The sequence below is a fragment of the Phalacrocorax aristotelis genome, chromosome 24, assembly GCF_949628215.1.
Source record: "Phalacrocorax aristotelis chromosome 24, bGulAri2.1, whole genome shotgun sequence".
Lineage (NCBI taxonomy): Eukaryota > Metazoa > Chordata > Aves > Suliformes > Phalacrocoracidae > Phalacrocorax > Phalacrocorax aristotelis.
This window is the reverse complement of record NC_134299.1, coordinates 1149385-1171692: the sequence shown is the minus strand read 5'-3', so window position 1 is coordinate 1171692 and position 22308 is coordinate 1149385. Positions and strand designations below refer to the sequence as shown.

The following is a 22308-nucleotide window of genomic DNA, read 5'->3' as shown; positions in this document are numbered from 1 at the left end:
CTGTAGTGGATTTTTTTTGGGGGGGGGGGGGGGACGGGGACGGACAGGACTGGGAGGGATGTTTGAAGGCAGTAAGGAATGAGCCAAGTGTGATCTGGACAGAGGAGATGAGTCAGGCAAGGTGAGATGTAATTAGTGGGCTGAAATAGTGGTTCCTTTTGAGGTGTTCTATTGATGGTGAAGCTAAACCTGACTTGTGTTGCTTGCATGTTACAGGTGGTGGGCGAGCCTTAAGGTGGCACCTAAAACTGATGGGGGCTGGGCAGGCAGGATGTCAAGGAAAAGGAGTGTGAGAATGGCATTCAGTATGGGTAGGTTGCTATTCTAATCAATATCTTAGCATGTACTTCCTTGTTTAGGACTTTACACATGCTCCATGCAGGTTTCATGGGGGAGACGCTGCATGCTGATCAGAGCTCTGTGAAGGTGAGGGGGTTGTGGTCCAGGCTGTTGTTCAAGACCAAGGTGTTATACAGCAACTCAGTCGAAGCATTTGTCCTTGGTTTTGCAGGTTGCATGCGGGCTGCCTTTGGGATTGGATGTGCATTTGAGGTGAGCTGGGTCGCAGAGAGGAGCGTGGAGCTGGTGACTTTTTTGGAAGTGCAACGGTAACTTTCTGTGCCCCTTGGTATCTCTAGGCGCTGTGAGGGATGGCGAGTGTCCAAGTCCGGAATGGGCACAGAGCAGGTGAGTGGAGCAGCTGAGTGTGTCTGAGGTGGGGGATGCTGCGGGATAGGTCCATGTTGAGTGATGTGATGCTGACTGACAGCACTGTTGGGTGTGGCTTGTGGTTTTTTTCAGATGATGATGAGGCACCTGGTGACTGGAGGACCGATCCGGTGGGCTGAGTGTGCACTTGTTCTTCGGAAGGATGGGTGGACCGAGACTCTTGGCCCCCTGAAAGCTAAGTTGAGGCAACAGTGCTGGGGGGAGGGGTCGGGGGAGGGAGGAGTGCAAGGGTAGCAGTGGCAGGAAGGGGCTTTAAAGATGGCGTAGGGGAGAGGGCTGTCCAGGCAGCAGTCCGCTCTGAGTAGGTAAAGGGAGTGGGTGGTTCTTCAATGTGGCAGGAACGTGTGCCGGGCAGGGCAGTTCCAGGCTGCATGCATAACTGTGTAGCGTGTGTGTTCTGTGTTGGGTGTTGTCAACCTTCCTTGGGTCTCAATTGTTCTCTTTGCTCTCAAGGAGCGAGGCGTGTGTCTGGGTGCTGTTCCTAGGGACTGGCGAGGCCCTAATCACGGGCAGAGCGCGCATCGGGCGCTTGTCTTTTGGCGTTGCAAGCTTTAAGCATGGACTGGTCTGGTGTCTTGGATGGTTTTGTACGGTAGTCTTGTGTGTCGTCGTTCCAGGCTGCGTGAGTGGCTCTGCTCCATCGCTGTCACCTTTCAGGGAGTGGCATTTCTTCCCTGCTTCCTTATGTGCTTAGGTCTTGAAGCCGGGCTGCTTGCTCATCCATACTCTCCTTTTGAGAGTAACTTCTTGTCATGTGCCACGAAGCTCTCGTAGTTTTCTGGTATTGCCTGTGCGCATCCTCACGTCACTGTCAGGGTCCCCTGGTCTACTTGCTGGCTGGGGCTTTTCCATCCAGTTCATGTTCTTGCCAAGAGTTTTCTTTCATCCTTGCAGTGCATTGTGTGTAGTGTTCCGTGTAGCGCTGGTGTGTGCTTGGCTTGGAGCTGCCCTGCTGGGGGTCTAGACTCAGGGGTAGGGGGCCGAGAGAAGAGAGTTTATGGTTCATCTGTTAATCTGATGAGGGTCTTGGGGCAAAGGTTGTACCATCATTTTGGCTTAAGTAGCCATCAGCAGTGGGTGAAGACAGTGATTTCTGTTTTGTGGGTGCCAAGGGGATGACAGTAGCTGTCTGGGAGAGGCAGCTAGAGTGTAGGGCAGACTGTATCTCAAAGGTGTGCAGGCTTGTATGTATGTAGGGCTTCTTGTTTCATTTTAATGTAGTTCCATTAATGGCAGGCTGCGGTCGGGCTCTCGATGGTGTTCCTGTGTGGGAACAAGGCCTGTGTCATGGTTAAGCTATTGCTGTGCTTCCAGGTGACTTGTTTGATACTGGTTTTGCAGATGCTGAGGGACGAGGCATGCAGGGCGATGGAGGAGAGCCGAGGGGAGCGTTGTGAGAAGGTGAGTCAGTGCGTAGTATATAGAGGGAAGATGTGACTGATGGCTATAACTCATTTGCTGTAAACTTAGGTTTTTTGGATTTGAAGGCAGACAGCAATGAGCGAAGCAGGATCTTGGTACTGGAGGTGTCAGGTAAGGTGAGCAGTGATTGGTTGTCAGAAGCAGTGGTTCTTTTTGAGGCGCTGTGTTGCTGATGAAGCTACAAGCAACCAGTGTTGTTTGGGTGTTACAGGTGGTGGGCGACCATCCACGCAGCAAGCAAACCGACAGAGGCCAGCCGGGTGAGCTGTCGAGGTAAAGGAGTGCGAGACAAGGTCAGGGAAGGTAGCAGTTTTCGGCAGTATCTCAGAAGGTGCCTTTTTGCTTGGGTTTTTGCAGGTGCTCCATGGAGGCTTCAGAGGGCAGACGCCACATGCTGATGAGAGGTGTCCTTGTTGAGTGTGATGCTGACTGACAGGACTGTTGTGTGTGGCTTGTGGGGTTGTTTTGTTTTTGTTTTTTTAGATGATGAAGAGGCACCTGGCAACTGCAGGTCTGATCCAGTGGGCTGACTGTGCTTTTCTTGTTGAGGACAGGTTGAGACTCCCAGCCCTCTGAAAGCTAGGTCAAGGCAGTGGTTCTGGAGGAGGGGTCAGAGCAGGGAAGGGGAAGCTTGGCCATGGGAAGAGAGGGTTTTAAAGGTAGCGTAGAGGAGAGGGCTGTCCAGAAACCGGTCCCCTTTGGGCAGGTAAGGTAAGCAGGTTCCTCCTCACCATTATGCTAGTTTGTGCCAGGCAGGGCGGTTCCAGGCCCTGTGTGTTGCTGTGTAGTTTGTGGTGTGTGTTCAGTGTCTTAGACTATTCTCAGGTCTTGATGTTCTCCTTGCTCTCTAAGAGCAAGGCACCTGCCTCAGGTACCATCCCTAGGGCCTAGCAAGTCTCTAATCATAGGCACAGCACCCATCGGTCACTCCTCTTTTTGCCTTACAAATCTAACGTGTAGATCGCTTTGGCGTTTCAGAAGTTTCCGGACAGTCGTCTTGTTTGGCGTCATTCCTGGCTGCATGAGCAGCTCTGCTCTGTAGCTGTCCATTTGCAGGGAGTGGGATTTCTTCCCTGCATCCTTAAACACTTAGGTCCTGAAGCCAGGCTTCTTGCACATACATATTCTCGGTTTTTAGTGGAACTGCTTGTCATGGACTATGACGCTGTGCTGTTTTTCTGGGACTGCCTTAGGGCCTCCTCATATCACTGTCAGGGTCCTGTACATCTTGTTGCCTGACGAGCTCTTCCGTCCAGGTGCTGTTGCTCTTGCCAAGAGCTTTCCCTCATCTTTGAGGTGTGTTATGTGTAGTGTTCCATTTAACGTTGGTGTGTGCCTGTGTGTGTGGCTTGGTGCTGCCCTGCAGGGGGTGTAGCGTCAGGGCTGGGTGGCCTGGTGCTGGGAGCCTATGGTTCATCTGTCGATGTGCCTGGGCGCTTGGGGGAAAGGTTGTACCATCATCTCGGATTGGGTGGCTGTCGTCTGCAGGTGAGGACTGGAATTGCCATGGTGTTTTGTGGGCTTGGAGGGGATGTCGGTAGCTGCCTGGGAGAGGGAGCTAGTGTTGTAGCTAAGCAGATAGCATCTCAAGGGTGTTCCACCTTGTCTGTGGATCAGGCTTAACGTTTGATTTAATGTCTGTCTCTTAATGGCAGGCTGTATTTGGGATCTCAAGGGTGTTCCTACATGGGGACAAGACCTGCGTCATGGTGGAGGTATTGCTGTGCATCCAGGTGACTTGTTGGGTATTGTTTTTGCAGATGCTGAGGGATGGAGGAGAGCAGGGGGCGGGGAGCGCTGCGAGCAGGTGGGTGGGTGTGTGGTGGTTATGGAGGGAAGATGTGACTGGCTCTATGACACTGTTGTGTGTTTGGGTTATGGGGTTTTTTGTTTATGTTTTTTGGCTTTGAAGTTGAATAGCAATGAGCCAAGTGGGATCTGGGCACTGGAGGCAAGTTGGACAAGGTATTATACTGTGCTTTGATATATTGGGGGCCACCAGTGATGACAGGTGCAGTGTGTGATGCTGGAATCTGTGCAGAGCAGGTGAGCAGATGGATGTGTTCCTTCTGAGGAGCGGGATGTTCTGAAAGAGTCTGTGTTGAGCCATGCGATACTGCTGGCACTGTTTTGTGGGTGTGGTGGTTTCTCTGGTTTTGGGTGGGTTTTTTGGGTGTGTGGTGGGGTGGGTTGGTTTGTTTGGTTTTTTTGGATCGTGGAGAGGCACCTGGAAACTGCTGGAATATGCTGGTTAGCTGATGTGTTTTTTGTTGAGAAAGGATCCAGAACCTGAGCCATATGAAATCCCCACAGTGTTTGGAGATCTTTGGAGATGATGTATTTGGCAGTAGAAGTCATCAGCACAAGACTTACCACTGGGGGTTTTTTTTGTGGTGTGGTTTTGGTGTGGGGTTTTTTTTCCTTTTGGTTGGGGGGCAAAAAAAAATCCACTTCATTCCATACTCTAAATGTTGATGGCACTGGTAGTGTTTAGGGTCTCAGTTGTAACAACTGAGATCATAAAATGGCATTTGTCTGCATGCTTCAGTTCAGCCAAATAACTTAGCAAATATGCAAGTCCTTTTTGGTAGCTTTAGGTATTACAGCACTGTAGATTTGACACCCCCTGCCCTGGACAATAAAACCACATATATGATCTCTTAACTCATGGATATGTCTATCATAAATTAAGCTTTAAAAAAAGCTACCATTGTATGATTTTATAAACTGACTTCCATTGTTTAAACTCTAAGTACCAAATAGCTGTAGTGTAAGACGTATTAGGTGTATGTAAGCAGTGAGGTATTTGTTGGAAATGTTCAACAAGAGATGCAACTGAATGTTTTGGTTTTTTCCCCTTGATATTTTGAGGGAGTGTTATGAAGTACTTGATCTCTCCCTTGCTTCCAAGGGCACATTTCAACAGCAGTTAGGCAGCATCTCTCTAAGGCAGTGCAGCTGGCCAGGTGTCCCTCCTAACTCCATAACACACAAAACCCTCCTAGTCAAATAATTATTGGAAGTTTCGGAGATGGATTATTGACAACATTACATTAACACATGTGGAAGATTAACGCAGAAGGAAAATTGAATGCTTTTATAGCATAAGTATTTTAACTGGATCTGTATAAACATACACACCCCTTTTTTAGCATGCAGTGAATTACTGAGATTTGGTCTTTAATTGTTATTTTACTCTTTAAAGTTTGACACTTTGGGCCTCACTGAGCAAGCACGATGTGCAGCAGCAGCAGTGAAAGAGCTGTAGCTGTGGCGGTGAATCTGTAAGCATAGGTTCTTGTTACGCTATAGCATTGCCCTGCAGCCTCATAGGGTTATCTCCCTGCAGCAGTGCCATAAAGAAGGGATGAGACTTGTGTGGACACCAGCAAGAATGTTTAGTTTGATACCATTTTGAACAGGTTTTTAATAAAAATAGCTGTTAATAGTGTTAAGTGTTCTAATCACTCAAAATTTTAAAGGATCTGTTGTGTTTCAAGCTGATCCATTTACTTAGAAAACTCCGTTGACTGAACTGATATACTATGCCTTAGGCTGATAACAGTTTGTATTTTGATCTGCTCTAATTTTTTTAATATGCTGAAATATAGTTACAGATTTTTGCTTTTCCAACATCTCGATGAAACCATCTCGGTATGCTCAGTAAATACCTTCCCACCCATGCTTGCTTCCTGTCACTTGGGGCACAGTAATGTCACTTTGTGTGGGGGCAATGATGCAGCAGAGGAGTGGGTGAGGGATGTTAGATGATGGTCTGTGTAGGGCCACTGTGGAAGAATTACAAGCTGCACACAGCTGTGAGAACGCAACCTCGAAGAAGGGAACGGGGAGGATTGTTATTGCACAACATGTTGTTGGAATCCCAGAACTGCTGTTAGCTGGCAGAGCACATACCCGGCAGGCCTCGGTGCATGCGCTGGCCACGTGTGCGGCAATGCCTAGGCAGTACTTTTCCTTGAATCTGCTGAGGGTATAAAAAGGGGCAGCTCAAAGCAGAGAGAGAGGGGAGACGGCACACTCTGGGAACCACAGGGGACACCCTGAAGGGGTGCCGCACCTACCTCCCTTCTCCGCAATGACCCCGCTCAGAGTCACCCTCCCGCTCGGCAGTGTCTCGGGTGTAGTGGGCTTGGTAAAACTCTCATGAGGGGAAAACAATATGCTAGTAACTGGTTATGCAAGGCTATAACAGAGCAGTAAATACTGTTGTGCTTTTAAAATATCATGTGTTGGGTGAATTTTGTGCATAGGAATCCTGCTAACCTGTTATAGATGGGGGTGTAATGGGGGGTCCCTCCCCAAAGAGTCATAGGGGCATTATTAAATATTATGAACTATAAGTACAGGTGTGTGACACTAAAATAGAAGAAAAGTTTTTTCTAGTTTGAATTCCTTCCTCTAGATAGTTTAAAATGCAAAAAAATATTTTTTATTTTATGTCTATGCAAGTTTTTTATATTTTAAGATCCTGTACATGTTTCTACTTGGAATATAAAAAATTTCAATTTCTTTATACTATACAGTAGTAAAAGGTTTATTTTAAAGGTGTTTTTATAAGTTAATATTGTTTTTTCAAAATATATAAAAATAAGTCTGACTCAATCAAGCTATCTGAATTTAGTGTGTGTTCTATAATAAGTCTCTCACAGGGTCACAGGTTGGAAGGTTCTCAGGGATCACCTAGTCCAACCCTTCTGGTAGATATTCCATGTAATCTAAATAAAGAGAATAAATTAAGTGTAAGCAGATATAGATATAAGTAGATATCTAAGTCTAAATAGAGAAGTGTAAAAAGATTAGTGTCAAAATATGTAAGTTTAAACAGATAGCTAATCTAAATAGAAGTTCTGATAGTGTTAATCGGTATGTCTAAACAGAGGTGTGTAAATATTCTATAGATCTATATAGATATAGTCACCATAGATAGTGTAAATAGATATCAAGTTATGAAACATCTATGTATTCCCTAAATATCCATATCTGTAAGTAGTTACTTAAGTGTAAATATCTCCGCTATATAGGGTTTTTATAACAGTAAGAAAAACACTATCTATAGAAAGGTTTCAGAAGCTCAAACCCCCCCCCCTTCATACGTACTGAAGTTATAAAAGTGCTTTCTAAAGCTGCCCCTTATCCCTTTTCCTTTTCCTCTCCCAAGCCAGGGCCCATTGCCCCAGTTGGTGACTTTCCCCTGCAGGGCTGCGCTCGCAGAGCAGGAGCTGCGGCCACAGCACTAATACACCCCAAAGCCCCGATTCTGGTCCACTTACCTCTCTGGTACCCCAAAAGGTGTTGCTGTTTTGCCAGTTCTGCCCTGTACACTTCACCTCTTCCCCTCTTGTTCCCATGTGCCTTGTTCTGGTTCTTCCCTGTGTCCTTCCTCCCTATTTATTCTTTTTCCTCTGTCACACTGCCTTTGGGCGCTGACCCTGGCAGCCAGCTCACTGCCACAGTTCATGCGCATCAGAAAGGAACGAGGCTTTGCTGCCTCCTGCGCATTCCCAGATGTGTTTGCAGCCCCTGGGCTTCGGGGTGAGTGGCTGCGGTTGGGTCCAAGGGAGAAGATGATGTGCTGTTGGATGCAGCCAGTGAGTCCAAGGACAGGGCTGGCCCTGCTGTGCCAAGGGGCTCTAGCTGGGGAGAGGGCTGCCTGGACACTCCTGCCTGCAGGAGCTGGCTGAGGAGTGAAAGGAAGGGGATTCCACAGGCAGCTGCCTCCAGCAAGGAACAGTGTGTTGTTGAGCAAGGAAGGATCTGTCCCGGACAGAGTGCGCCACCAGCACAAGGTATTGGGATATTGGCACCTCTGTTGGCTGTATGCATCGGCCCCCGTGCTCCCAGGAAACACGGTCGGAGAGGAGTGTCGGGGCACCTGCCAGCTGCTCCGGGAGGGGCATGGTTTGGGCAGCCAGCACTGTGGAGGGGGAAGGGGCAGAGGGAGAGACAGAAACCTCAGGGCTGTGAAGGTGTCCTGCCCACAACAGGAGCTGCAGTGAGTCGCACGGCTCCTCCCATGCATCTGGGCCTATCCTCGCTATGCTTTTCCTGGTCTCTGCCTGCCTCTGTCTCCTTCTTGGGCTGCCCAGCTCACCAAAGCTTTTTGGTCTTCTGCCAACACTGCCCAGCACCCCATCGCCTTCTGTGTTTCCTTTCTATACCTCTCCTTTTCTGGCTCCACACCCACTATTATTTTTTTCTTCCCCATTACTTGTAAAAATTGCATTTCTAGGTCTGCCTCTACCCAGCGATCTATCTCCATTTTCAGCTACTCCCTCTGTTCTGCCCTGGCTCGCTCTTCCTACGTCCTTTCTCTGCGGCCATCTACCTGGCTCCCTCTCTTGATATTTAACTTCTTACCTACATGGCCAGAACCCCATTTGCCCTCTCTGTCTGCATACAGTTCCACATCCATGTTCATTTCTTCCTTCCACATGCTCCATGAACCTCCTAGACAGTTTCTTCTCTGCTGCGTTTTATTTCTAGCAGACAGCTGGTAAGTTCAAGTGCCCCATGAGAATAAGGGGTAGCAACTGGGAGAGTTCTGCCAGCACTCTCTTCTTCATCTATCTCCTCATCGCAGTTGGGTGGTCTGCAGCAGACCCCCAGCTGGATATCTGCTGGATACCTGCCTTGTCCGCCTTTCCCCTCATCCTCCCAATCATTTAGCTCTCTACAACCAAAACATTAACATACAAAGCCACGCCGCCGCATCTCCTTCCTTGCCTAACCCTTCTTAAGAGATTAGAGCCATCCATCGCAGCACTCGAATCGTACGAGGCATCCCACCGCATCTGGTGAGAAACGGTACTAGGAGCAGCTAAAGTCACTTGGTTTATTAAGCATAGAGACGGGGAGACCTCATCTCAGTCTACAGCTTCCTTGCAAGGGGTGGAGGAGGCGCAGGTGCTGATCATTTTTCTCTGGTGACCAACAATAGGACCTGAGGGAATGGCAGGAGGATGGGCCTGGGGAGGTTTAGGGTGGGTATTAGGAAAAGGTTCTTCACTCAGAGGGCCATGGAACATGGAAGAGGCTCCCCAGGGAAGCAGGCACAGCGCCAAGCCTGACGATACTCAAGAAGCACTAGGGCAACACCCTCAGAGACATGGTGTGAATTTGGGGTTGTCCTGTGCAGGGAAAGGAGCTGGACTCTAATCCTTGTGGGTCCCTTCTGACCCAGAACGTTCTATGATTCTGCAATGTCTGTGACGGCAAGAAAATCAAAGCTATCCCGCTGCACAACAGCTTCTATCTCCTGCCTTACGGCATCTGTGCTGCATGCATCGGGGTAGACACGCTCGAACTGGGATATCGATTTCGCCTTTGAGCTTGGCACGCTGCCCCAGGCTCTTCTTTAGCGAGCCTGGCTATACCCCTTCCCCTTCAAGTCTCCTTTAAAGCCACCCCCACGAGCCCCGCAAACTCACAAGCAAGAATGTTTTTCCCCCTTTGAGATAGATGAACTCCTTAATCCCTTGTAATTTTTCCCCTTGTTACCGTAACCACCCTTGATTTTATCACGTTCTTTTTGTGTACTATTACCACCTTTACTGTGTTCATTTGTTCATTTTCAGCTCTTTCCTTAGCACCATCACTTTTTAAATTTTATGCCTGTGTTTTAATTCTCTGTTACTATTGTTTGGTTATTACTGTCTCTTAATCCTTTGGCTTTTAAAATTTTCTACTTTTGCTTGTTCAGTGGTGTTACTTCTCAATTATTTTTCTTCTTTTCCCCTAGCTCTCTCGCCTTTTACATTTCCTTTTCATGTCTGTTTTAGTTCGCTGTCCTTATTTCATAAGATTGTCTTTATTTCCTAATACTCACCGCTTCCTAAGCGTCCTTTCTACAGCAGCTTCAGTTCCCTCTGCTGTCCTTGCAAAATTATTTCTCGTCTCTCTTCAGCGCCCTTGCTTTTTCCATTTTCTTTCTACCTCCCTTCTAGGTTGCCATGTCTGTTTTAATTGTTTCTTTTATTTCCATATAACCCCTCCCTTCTTAAATGTTATTTCTAAGTTAAATTTTATTCCTTTGGATTTTAAAACAAATTACTTCTTCTATTTCAATAACGGCCTTGCTTTTTCCACTTTCTTTCTACATTCCCGTTTCACTCGACCTTTGGTACTTTTACCATTTTTTTTCCTCATTTCCTTAATCCTATTTGCTTCTAAAATTTTGTCTACTCTAATTCTATTTGCTGTCTTTGTGCCCCACAGCATTTTGGTAGCATTTTGTCTCCTTTTCAATCTCTTATCCCCCCGAGCCTTTCGTGACCCCTCCGCTCCCCGTCGCCGTGCGTCCCACACCGTGTTTTAGCTCAGGAGCTGCCTTTGATCTTCCCTTGTTATCCCTGAACCCAGTCGTCGGGTTTGCTTGTGCCTTGCTGCGTGCTGTTAGCTTTGCCGTGGCACTCACGCCCCTCTCTTGCCATCTGAAGATTTCCCGAGTCCATATGTGCTGCGCACAGCAGTCATTCTGTCCTTTCTTCCTTCTGTCTGTGCCTCCATTTGTTCCCTGGCTTTCTCACGTTGCGTTTACTGAGCTCAGATCCCCTCTGGATTTAATCGTTACATCCCCAAATATTTTTCTGTCTCTCTGCCTTCCTCGGGACATCTTTTATCCTCATCACGATCCTTCCCGAGAGTTTCCTCAGGCTCCACATCCACCTTGTAGCGCATGCGTTGCAGAGCCCTCATTTGTTCCTCTACGGTATCCAGGACTCCCCTGTGCAGTCCTCAGCCACCTGAGACCACCTGTGCTCTGCTCAGACGGTCGCCTGAGTTCCTCCTCCTTGTCCCAAGTCGTCTCTTGTCTGCCTTCACCCTGCCCAGGGTCATGGCATCACTTGGGAGCCCAATTGGAACGAGAATTCAAGTGCAGGGAGACTAACAATTACACAATACTGGGCAACTGGCTTTTGCAGCTCATCTCCCTCGCCTTCTTTGTTGTTATGTCCGAGCCTCCCATCTCTCTGCTATGCGGCACTCCTTTCTCTTCCCCTCTGCCGTCTCTGCCCGGTGCTTCTGTTACTCAGCCTCCTGCAGTTTGCCTGGACGCCCTCCTGGGACTCCAAGGGCCACACCATGTCTCTGAGCCTTCTTTTCTCAGCCTGCCTCTTTTTAATTCCTCTACTCCTTATTTTTTGTTTAAGATAAAAAAATCAATGGTCCTTGCGGAGATCCAAGCACAGCACGTATTCCAAATGTTGATGGCATTGGTAGTGCTTGGGTTCTCAGTTGTAACAGTTGAGATACCATAAAATACAGTTCCCCTGCATGCTTCGGTACAGCCAAACGCATTAGCAGGTCTGCCGGTCCTTCTTGGTAGCCCCGTGTATTGCAACACTGGGGATTTGATTTGCGTGTTTTTTTGTTGTGGTATTTTTTTTTCCCCAAAAAAGTAAAACTGTATCGGGGATCTCTTCACTCACCGATTCTTCTGTCACATGAAAGTTTAAAAAGCTAACATTGTCTGATTTACGATGTGACTTGCGCTCTTTCAGCTGTAACTGCCAAGCAGATGTAGGGTACGATTCGTTAGGTGTACTTAAGCAGGTAGGTATTTGTTGTAAATATTTAATGAGGGGCGACTGAATGTTGCGGGGGGGGTGTTTCCTGCCGGTATTTTGAGGGAGCGCTCTTAAGTATTTTATTTCAGTCTCGCTTTCGACGCGCGTTTCCCTGGCAGTTCAGCAGCATCTCTTGGGCGGGGCAGCCGGGCGGACGTCCCTCCCGACTCCGTAACACGCCAAAACCCCCTCAGTCACATTGCTGCTGTGTATTTTGGAGATAGATAATCTTATGGCGGGAGTGAACGGCTGTGCGAGTTGAATGAACGCAGAAGGAAAATGGAAAGCTTTTAGAGCCTAGATGCTCGTATTGGATGTGCGTAAACACGCGCCCGCCTTCTCAGCACAAAGTGAATTACTGAGATGTGTTCTTAAGTTTTTACGTTACTCTTTCAAGTTTGATGCTTCACTTCATGCTTCATTGAGCCAGGCAGCAAGACGTGTGGCGGCAGGGCGAGGGCTGTAGCTGCTGCGGTGGATCTGTAAGCGGAGGTTCTGGTTACGGTACCACTTTGCCCCGCAGCCTCACGGGGTTATCTCCCCGCAGCGGTGCCGTAAGGAAGGGATGAGACGTTTTCCAGCACCAGCCAGAGCGTTCAGTGTTACGCAAAGAATCTGTGCAAAATGGTATCGGTTAGTCTTAATACCGTTTTCAAGTGTTCCAATCACTCTAGCTTTTAAAGGATGTGTTGTGTTTTGACGTGACCCGTTTGCCTGGAATCTTCCTGCGGCTCAATTTCCTTCCTACCCCTTATGCTGACTGAGCTCCTCCATTTTCTTCTGTGCTATTTTATTAACGTGCTGAAATACAGTTTGGGATTTCTGTTTTTCAGATGTCTTCTCAGTGTCTCGTGATGCTCAAGAGATGCCCCCCGGCCCGGGTTTGCCTGCTGGTCGTTAAGTGTGGTGAAGGTAAGGGGCCATCCCTCTGCCTGGAGGCTCCCGGCTCTGTCTCCAGCGGGTGCCCCGCAGGTGCGGCCGCGAGGGCTGCCTGGTGGGGAGAGTCGGGGCCCCCAGGGACTGGGGCCGTTTGTCACCCCGGGGAGCCCGTCCCAGCGCAGGAACAGAGCCGGGAGCATGGCCAAGCAGAGCCCAAGAGAGACGTGACACCGTCCTCTGGCACGCTCCTGCTCCGCCGTGGGGCGGCCGCCAGCCTGCGGACAGGGGCTGGGGGGGCTGCAGCTGTTTGGGGGGCTGCCCCACCTTTTAGATTTTAGCAGAGCTCCCCCTTTTCTGGGGGGTGGGGGTGGGTGTGTGTGTGTGTACCTTTGTAAATGGCACTATTAAAGTAATGAGCTGCAGGTTGGAGTAGATTCCCTCGTTTAGTGCCCTTCTTGGGGGTGAATAAAATTGGGGGAGTCCTGCGGGGTGTGATGATGTGATGTGGGGCACCCCGGTGTCACTGGGGGAGCTGATAATGCGTCAGAGGAACAGGTGAGTGGGGGTGTCATGTAGGGGTTCCCCCCTAAAAAGGGGGGTTACAGCCCCAAAATGCCTGAAAATTCAGGGGGGCTATTACAAAACCCTCTTATTTTATATATATTGAAATGTAATATTAATTTATAGATGTATAAAGGGATTTTAAAATAAGCACTTCTCTCTCCTATATTATATAATGGATTTCAGGATACAAAAATTCTACATCAAGATATAGGGTTTTAAAACACAAAAATAACTCGACTGTCTATATATCTAGATCAAAAAATAAAGGAGTTTAAAGTGAAAAGGATAGATGAAGGAATTCAAAGCAGAAGAAAGTCTGACTAGAGCGAGCATCTATGCTTAATGTGTGTTACATAGCCTAAGCAGATGTGTAATCTAAATAGAGGTTATATAGAGTGAAATAAGTCTAGGTATAACTGTAAGTAGATGTCTAAATAGAGAAGTCGAAAAAGTGTCAAAGGGTAAGTGAGCAGATAGCTAGTCTAAATAGGTGGTTTATGTACGTGTTAATATGGAAGTCTAAACAGGTATGTGTAAAGAGATATTCTGTGTAAGTGTAAATAGCCTAAATAGGTGTAAGTGCACATATAATAGCTAAGTCTAAACAGGTATTATATGTAAATGTAAATAGTATATATAAAATATAGATGTACTCCGTAAGGATGTGTAAGTAGACACACAAGTGCAAATGTCTATGCTATGTAAGGTTTTTAAAATGCAAAGAAACCATGTTGATAGAGATGTTTATAGAGAGGATTTAAAAATTAGACACACACCCCACCCCCACCCCCCAATCAACTGAAGACACAAAAGCACTTTCAAATGCTGCCCCTTCCCTGTTCTCCTTCTCCCATTCCGATTTGGGGCCGATTCCCCCAAATGGGGACTTCCCCCTCTGGGGCTGCGTAGGCAGCCTGGGAGCTGCTGCCAGGGCAGACAAACACCCCCAAAGCCCCTAAGTCTGGGTCTGCAATGGGGGGTGAAAAACCCCAAACAGACAAAACACCCAAACAGGTTTGGGGGAAAGAAAACAATTGGGGGCTCCTGGGAAAGCCCACTCCTGCTGGGTTTGTGCAGCTGGAAAGGAGGGGGGGGGGGGGGAAGCGGGGGCGGGGGGGTGGAACCCCGCTAACCATTCTCATGCACAAAACCAGGAGCAAAAATCACCGATTTCTGTGTTGTGGAAAGGGCCAAAGAGACCCAGAAGTGAACCGTTTGGAAAAGCAATCCCAACTTTGACCTTATGGAAAAGCAAAAAAAGCCAAAGGAACAAACCCCAAAAAACCCCAACAACAAAAAAAGCCAAGCCATCCAAACAGAAATCACCACCACCAAACGACTGCCCCAAAAACCCCAAATTGGGGAAAATTTGGGGTGAAACACCGGCAGTTTGAGGGGCATTGCTGGGGCTTATCTGGAATGGATTCTCCGGAGTGGGTCAGTTATCTGGAGTGGATCATCTGCTGCAGGTTAGCCCAGGTGAGTTGCCCATTGTGGATTATCCTGGGGGGACCCCCTGGTGTCAGTCATCCCCATGCATGTTCCCCGTGGCGTGTCTGCCCAGACATGCCCCTGTCCAGCGGTGTCCGCCTCCTCCCCCGCCCTCCCTCTGCGTGTGTCTGTGCCCTCCCAAACGCTTTCCCCTGACATGGCCCCCCCGCATGACTTTTTTTTCCCCGGTGACGTCCTCCCTCTCCCTGGCCTCCTGTTCTGTGCTCGCTGAAGCCTTGTGCTTACGCAGGATGAGCAGAGCAGGGTCCTGGCAGTGCAGAGGCGAGGCGAGGCGCTGCCAAGCCAACGAAGCCCAAGGCTCAGCAGTGCACAACTCCTTTGCAGGTCAGCCACTGGCACCTGGTCTGCCTGGCTGCCCCGTGCCCTGACGCACAGCTGCCCCCCTCACCCCAGGCAGCCTGCCTTCGGAAGGGCAGCTGTGTTCCCCTGATGGATTTTCCTCTTTAACCCTCTAGGACCTGTTGACTTGCTGCTCTCCCTGTCACAGCCCTGATGCCGCAGGCCTACAGCAACTGATGGGGCTCACTCCGGGGGGGTGGGGGGTGGGAAAGGGGACCTTTCTCCCCAGGTCGTTTGTGCTGCTTCTCCTCCCTAGGGCGTGGGGTGGGGGTGAGTGGGGCAGGAGGGAGGACGGTAACGGCCACCTGATTTTTAAAGCAGTCGAGACGGAAGGACTAAAATGCTCGAGGCACTTTGGTGGTGGGCGGTGCGGAGGCAACGACTGACACTGCTGGGGCTGCGGGAGTGGGGAAGGTGCAGAGAAACATGAGCTCTGCGCACGCAGTAACAGTTCCGTTATCCCGGCGAACGTCACCCAGAGCCGGCGCGGGTCTTGCCCCAGAGAAGAGTCACGGACGTCGTGCCGCTGCCGCCGTGCTGTGCTACGGCAGCCGGGAATCGCGCATGCGGAGTGGCGATGGTGGACCCTGCTGACACCGTGCGGCCAAAGTGCGGTACCGCACCCGGAACAGACGCATGCGCGGTGGCGACGTTGTGTCCCTGCTCGCTGCTGCCGCCGAGCGACCAAACCCCCCTACCACAGCCGGGAGCTGCGCTGCCCTGTCGGAGAGTCCCCCACCCTTCCCGTACCTGCTCGCGGCAGTCACCGATCGAGCATAATCGGGTACTGCAGATGGGGAGTCGCCCATTCCCGAGGGTGAGAGTGTTTTTAGCTGGTCGCTGCTGCCACCGCGCAAGCAGATTCCGGTACTGCAGCCAGGCAGATCCGCAGGCGCGGTGGCTCTTTATTTTCTGCCCACTGCATCTACTGAACGCCCAAACCCTCGTACTGCAGGCGGAAAGCTGCGCATGCGCAGGGGCGCCCTTTTCTGCCCTCTGCTGCCACCGTGCGACCAAACTGCAGTAGCGCAGGTGGGCAGCCGCGAGCTTCCAGCTCTCTGCTGCCACCGTGCGCCTAATCTCTGGTACGGCAGGCGGCACCGGGGCCTGCTCAGGGGCGCCCTTTAAGCTCGCTGCTGCCACCCTGTGACCAAACTGCGTTACTGCAGGTGGGCAGCCGCGCATGCGCAGTGATTCCTCTGCGTCTCTACTGCCACCGAGCGACCACACTGCGGTACTGCAGGCAGGAGCTGCGCTACCCAGGTATTCCCCCCTCGCCCCTTCCCCGCTCGCGGCAGTCACCGATCGAGCAAAACCGGCTACTGCAGACGGGGAGCCGCCCGTTCCCGAGGGTGAGTTTTTTTTTCCGCTGGTCGCTGCTGCCACCGTGCAAGCAGATTCCAGTACTGCAGCCAGGCAGTTCCGTATGCGCGGTGGCGCTTTATTTTCTGCCCCCTACTTCCACCGACCGCCCAAGCCCTAGTACTGCAGGTGGGCAGCCGCGCATGCGCAGTGCTGACATCTTAGCTCGCTGCTGCCACCGTGTGACCGAACTGCGGTACTGCAGCCAGCAGCCGTGCACGGGCTGTAGCGACATTTTGCCGCGCGCGCTTCTCCACGCCACTTAGTGACACGCACCACCCCCGCTACCTGGTGACGGCACCGTGGGGGCCGGAACCGTGTAGGCACAGCCCTTAGCGACAGGTCCTGACCCCTTGCGATAGCCCGGTGAGGGTGGTGCTGACACCCCTCGCCACGCTCTTAGCAGCGGGCCCCGCCCCCGGCGATGGGCGGTCGGTCGGTCGGTTGGTCTGATGTCTGACCCACCTGGCCCCACCCACCTTTGCGACAGGCCCCGCCCCCTGGCGAGGGCCTGGGGGGGTGGGGCCGTGCTCCTGTGCTCCCCAGCACCCCCAGTTAGCAACAGGTCCCACCCCCTGGTGACAGCCTGGGGGTGTTGCTGGTGATGCCTGGCCCCACCCTCCATAGCAAGAGGCCCTGCCCGTGGTGATGGCTCCAGGGGCATTGCCAGCGTCCCTTTGGACACACCCCCTTAGTGACAGGCCCCACCCCCTGGCAACGGCCCGGGGGGGCGGTACCAGCAGCTCCTCGTGATGACAGGCCCCACCCCCTGGCAACGGCCCGGGGGGGCGGTACCAGCAGCTCCTCGTGATGACAGGCCCCACCCCCTGGCAACGGCCCGGGGGGCGGTGCCGGCTCTCTCCCCTTAGCGACAGGCCCCGCCCCCCGGCAACAGCCCGAGCCTGTGTTTGCTCCGCTCGGGGGGCTCGGTTTGGGTGTTTTCTCTCCCCCCTCCCTCCCGTGCCGGGAACTCCAGGCGGCTCTCGTACGGCTCCCGGGGCCTTCACCCCCCGGGGGGCTCGGCCCGCCCCTTTCGCGGGGCGCTGTGGGAAGGGCGGGGGCGGGGCCCGGGGGCCGAAGAGCCCCAGCCGGGGCTCGGGCAGCTCTTGCTGCTCCTGGGCTTCTCTGCCGTCGGTGCTCCCGTGTTCCCTCGGGCGGTCGCAGCTTTGGGGCTGTCTCAGCCCCCCGGGCAGGCGTGCTCTGGCGTTTAGAGAAGCGGAGGCGTTGCCTGAGGTAAGGATTCCAGAGCTTGGCACTCTTTGGCGGCATCTGTACTAGAAAGGTCCCTTGTGGCCTGCTTTGCTTTTTTTCTCCCAGGATGCTGTTTTGGGCGCTGAGGGGGCGGTGAGACGGGTTAGTGGTATGGTGTTCTGTTTGGGGTTTGGTTTTTGCTTTGCTGTTTTTTTTTTCCCCCTCGTGAGGTCATTTTATTGTGCTGCTGCAATTCCTGTCTTTCCTGAACCCGGAACCTTGGGGGTTTTCACTAGTTGTGCCGTTCACTGTTTCAGGTGTTGCCTTGGCCTCTCAACAGCCGTGGCACAACCTGCAGCGATGCTGCCTCTCCAGGCCCCCGCAGGCCCCGCTTTCTTGTCCAGCCAGGCGGGAAAGCGTGGTTGTTGCAGAAACAGCTACGCCCTGCGACTCCTCCTCAGGTTGTTGGCTCGGCCCCAACAGCGTACAGGCTGCTGAGGTCACCGCCTCCGCGCGGGACGCAGGCGGCCCGGAGAGCTTTACCCCGCGCCATTTCCGTCCCCTCTGGGCAGCAGCGGAGCTGCCGCCGCTTCAGGCGGCCGCTTTCTCGAGGGCGAGGAGCTGGGATGACAACGGGCCGCTGCAGACTCTGGTCAGGGTAAGAGGCTGTTCCCTGGGGAGCCGGCGCAGGGGGAGCGGAGGTACGCACGGGCACTTGTCGGTGCCCCTGACCAGTAAAGGGAAGGTTAAAATGTTAGAGTGAAAATAAACACATATTATTTAGGGATGAGTCGTGACTAAATTTAATCGCAGCTAGTACTGAACAAACCAGGCAGTCATTATTCCTAATCTGTAATTAAAAAAAAATAAAGGCAGTCCTTTTTTATGCCATAAATAGAGTTGCAAGTCATTAATAGCTCAATCTAAATACAGCCGTTACTAAATCAACTGCAGGCATTAATGACTCCTGATCAGAAACAAAATAAGGAAATTTTCGAATCTAGAATGAAAATCGACCCGGAAAGCTAAATTGGGAGTGGGTAATACTGAAATTGTAACAGGGCTGTTAGAAAGTTCAGAGGCAGCGACAGCTCCTGCTTCCAACCCAAGCAGTAAACGAAGCTTTAGATTCTTAAATGAACAGAAATAAAGGTGAGCAGTTAAACAGTGGCTGGGTTCAAGCGTAGGCATTAAGAAAATTTGCAGGTACGGGTGATTCCTGACAGGAACTAACAATTCCAGAAGATTTAGATTTTAAATTACAAAGCTAATGGAGTGCCACAATCGCCCGGATGTAACTGCAGCCGCTTTGGGGGAATGCCCCAGCCCCCCCAGCCACCGCTATTAATTACTGCCAAGGAGAGCGAAAGTGAAAGTAGAAGCAGTGCAGGTGAAATGCGAGCAGTATGCTTTTCCTAAGTCATCTCTTCGTGTCAGGAGAGGAAAGAAAATGGAAAGAAGATGTTTGCAGGGGGTCTGTGCTGGGTTGCCTGCGCGTCTCTTCCGTGCATCCTTGAGGAGACATTTAGCGCGTGTTGGGCGCTCGCAGGTGGAGACAGGGCGAGCTGGAGGCAGGATCGGTGCCGGCACTGATAAAGGGATGGGCAACGAGCTGAGAGAAGAGGGGGCAAGGGCTGAAAAAGGGTCTCCAGTTCTGCAGGGAAGGCAGCGGGATGTGACTCGGCAACCGCTCTGAGGAGCGCAGGGTCATTCGCTGCGATGAAGTCGGGGTCTGTGGCTGGCCCGGAGAGGCAGCAGAAATCCCAAACTCTTTGCAGGGGTACCGGCCAGATTAGGGCAACACCTGAACAGTAAAACCATTTAGGGGAAGCAAAGCTGGGCTACACCGCGTGGCCAGCCTCCCTCTTCTCTGTGAGTCCCAAAGGGGCAGCTCCAAGAATGTGCTGAGAATTCATCCCTTGCGCTACAAATGAGACGTAAGTAGCACCCACCCGTGAATTTTATTTTCTCTCTCGCTCTGCGGCTCCTGCCTGCTTGTCTCTCCTCAGTGCTCACCTGCACCCGTGCTCGGATGGGGCAGCTGAGGGAAGGTGCTGCCATCACCCCAGCCCCGGCGGACCGCCCCTCAGCTGTGTCCTCTGTCAAGGAGCATCGTCATCTCTCCTGCCTCCCAGAGCGTGTCGTGTAGTGGCAGACGCGCAGGCTTTTCCCTGCACGCGCATACGGGAAGGGAAGGGAAGCAGAGTGAGAGCTGGGCTTGTCAAAGAGTAATGGGGGTGGTGGGAAGCGTAGCTAGAACCGGAGAGCTACAACACAAAAGCAAAGCAGACGGGACACAAAAGTAAAATGGTGCACAGGAATGCTGAGGAGAGAACTCCCGCAGCACACAGGAAATCAGTGTCAGAATCTATTGTCTTCTGACTGCCAAATTAAAAATAATGGCACGCTTTGCAACGCTAAGCTCGCTCTGATCGTCTGAACTGTTTCTTTCCAACCCCCACCGCCCCCAGCACACCGTTCAGCCTCCTCAGCCTGAAATGCCTTGTTTTCCTTCTTTTTTTTTTTTTAATGACGGGGCAACTTCTGTTCCCGAGGTGGTGCCTACAGTACAGCTATCTCTTTGAAGACAGTTTAGTTTAGGTCAGAGAATGTTTAGCCTGGACTGAATCAGCCTCTGTTTCTATTTCTGGAAATCATAGGTCCTGTGCATAAAGCCCGGAAAAAAGGAAATATGAACCAAAGGACGTGGGGCCTGCAGGGGTAGGAAAATATTTGAGAAGAGGTTCAGTGGGGAAATGATTGTTTGTCTGTGGGGCGTCCAGGCAAGCAACCCAGCTGCTAGAAAGCGGCGCTGTCCCCAGGATGGCCTCGGCGGTCCCGTTGGAGTCGGGGCAACAAGGACAAGGCAGGGTGAAGCATCTGGCCTGCCGTGTGGAACGTGACTGTACAAAGCACATGTGATGCACTGCAAGTTTACTTGTTTAAACTGTGAGTTAAAGAAGGTGTGCGGTTGCTTTGTAAACAGCCGACGCTCTAAAGCTACACCCGTCTAACTGCTAGCTGTATTAAATCTATCGTATTGCTGTTTCTGCATTAAAAAAAAAAACAAACCAACACACCTGTGTAAGCACGTCTAAGTACAATGGAAAACCACTGTTTAACGCGTGGCATGTGTGGGTCATTTTTTTGGGGTGGGAGGGTGGGGTGTATGACAAAAACCTGCGAGACACTCACACACACGCACATGTAATGTTTAGCGCTCACCTAAACCCAAAAAAGAAAATCCACTCTTTATTTTGCAGCATTAGCATTAGCTTCCAGCGCACAGCCTGAGCGCGCACCTCTGCTCTCACCGTCTGCTCCCTCTTCAACCGTGTGTGGCTGTCATCATCAGCTTGCACAGGCTTTCCTCGTGCAAGTTTCCGCGACAGCTTACGAGAAGGCCGGGAAACCAACCCAGCAAGACGCGTAGTGCCTTCCTCTATGGGCTCCGTCCAGCCTTTGTTAAAATGAGCAGAAAAAAAACCTGCTGCTGCCTTTACCCTGACTCGCTCTTACAGAGAGCATCTGACTTGACCCGCAGCAAAGTGATGCCCCAGGCAGCAGCACGTATTGGCGCGGACCGCGGTTTCACCCACCTGTTTTACTGCGCCGGTCCTTTCCCACGGCCGATGCCGCAGATGTGGCGCGCCCCACCCCCAAACCTCTTTACGAGGGTTCCCTGGGCTCTGCAAGTCGCCTGCTGGACGTGTTGCTGATTCAGGCACGGGCAAAGTCAGCTTCTTCGCTGGCCTCGGGCCAGGGCAGCCACGTACTCGAGGGAAACTCAGAATATCTCCAGCGAGATCTCACCGGGAGGCTGGGACCTCGTCAGTAGGGGAGAAAGCCAAGCGACTGACACTGAAAGGGAGCTCTTTGCTAGGCTGTAGATCGTAAAGTTAACAAAGAAAACAAACCTGCCTTTTTAAAAATGCCCTCTTTTGAGTCTGCCACATTTGATACGGATTTTTTAAATTGCAGGGTATATCTCCTACAGGCCTCATGCAAAGGGAAGTGAGTACCTCTGGCTCTCAGGACAACGGGGTCCCTCAGGAGCCCAGGTGCTCACGCCAGCCGGCATCTGGCACAGCACAGGGCAGGAGCTTTGGCAGTAGTACATGAGCTGAGAATGAGAGTTAGGCAGCACTGCGCGCTTCTCCTGTGAGCCGCCGAGGCTCGCGCGCTGTACCTTCCACGAATAAAAGGCCAGAAGAGTCAGCATTTCTGCTAGTTCCAGCCTCATCCGTACCGTCGTCGGTGTAGCTGTAAGCAAGCGTCCCGTAGCGACTGGGAGCGTGGCAGCTGGGCTTCCTGCGCTGCCTTAGGTTGTGCCCTTGGAGAGACCCTTCTCCGAGCCCCGTGAGCCCCAGGGTGGGTGGGCTGCGGTGCCGTTCAACGCTGAATAGGCACGAAGGCCTGTAAACAAAAGGTATTTATATCGCACCCATACCCGGCAGCCAACCGCCGCTTTATTTATGTATTCTGCACCTCCTGCCGACGCTTTTAAACTTAGCCGATATTGCCGCAGTTTTCACTGACGGGGCAGGGGGCTGCCACGCTGCAGGGGGAGTTTCTGGGTGCCTCCCACGGACACAGACGTCCTCAGCTGGGTAGGGACAGGGTGAGAGCTGGAACAACTCTGCTGACATGTAAGGGCCATCCCAGGGCAAGGCTCCTGGGTCTGGGGGCTGAAAGGCGAGCCACGCTGGGTGGTTGGTGTGGG

General features: G+C 51.6%; 2 long non-coding RNA genes across 4 annotated transcripts; both read left to right on the top strand.

Moving 5' to 3' along the window:
* The first annotated feature begins 222 nt into the window (after nt 1-222).
* LOC142048114 (uncharacterized) lies at nt 223-691 on the top strand. The gene is made up of 3 exons (XR_012657406.1): nt 223-311; nt 512-552; nt 639-691. It is a non-coding gene; the product is annotated as an uncharacterized LOC142048114 (long non-coding RNA).
* Nucleotides 692-11952: 11261 nt separating this feature from the next.
* LOC142068236 (uncharacterized) lies at nt 11953-15236 on the top strand. 3 transcript variants are annotated; one of them, XR_012664229.1, is made up of 5 exons: nt 11953-12371; nt 12572-12650; nt 14370-14660; nt 14923-15017; nt 15149-15236. It is a non-coding gene; the product is annotated as an uncharacterized LOC142068236 (long non-coding RNA). The 3 variants fall into 3 exon arrangements; XR_012664228.1 differs by having other exon boundaries at nt 11955-12371; nt 14336-14660; XR_012664230.1 differs by lacking the exon at nt 14370-14660 and having other exon boundaries at nt 12062-12371.
* Nucleotides 15237-22308: the final 7072 nt, after the last annotated feature.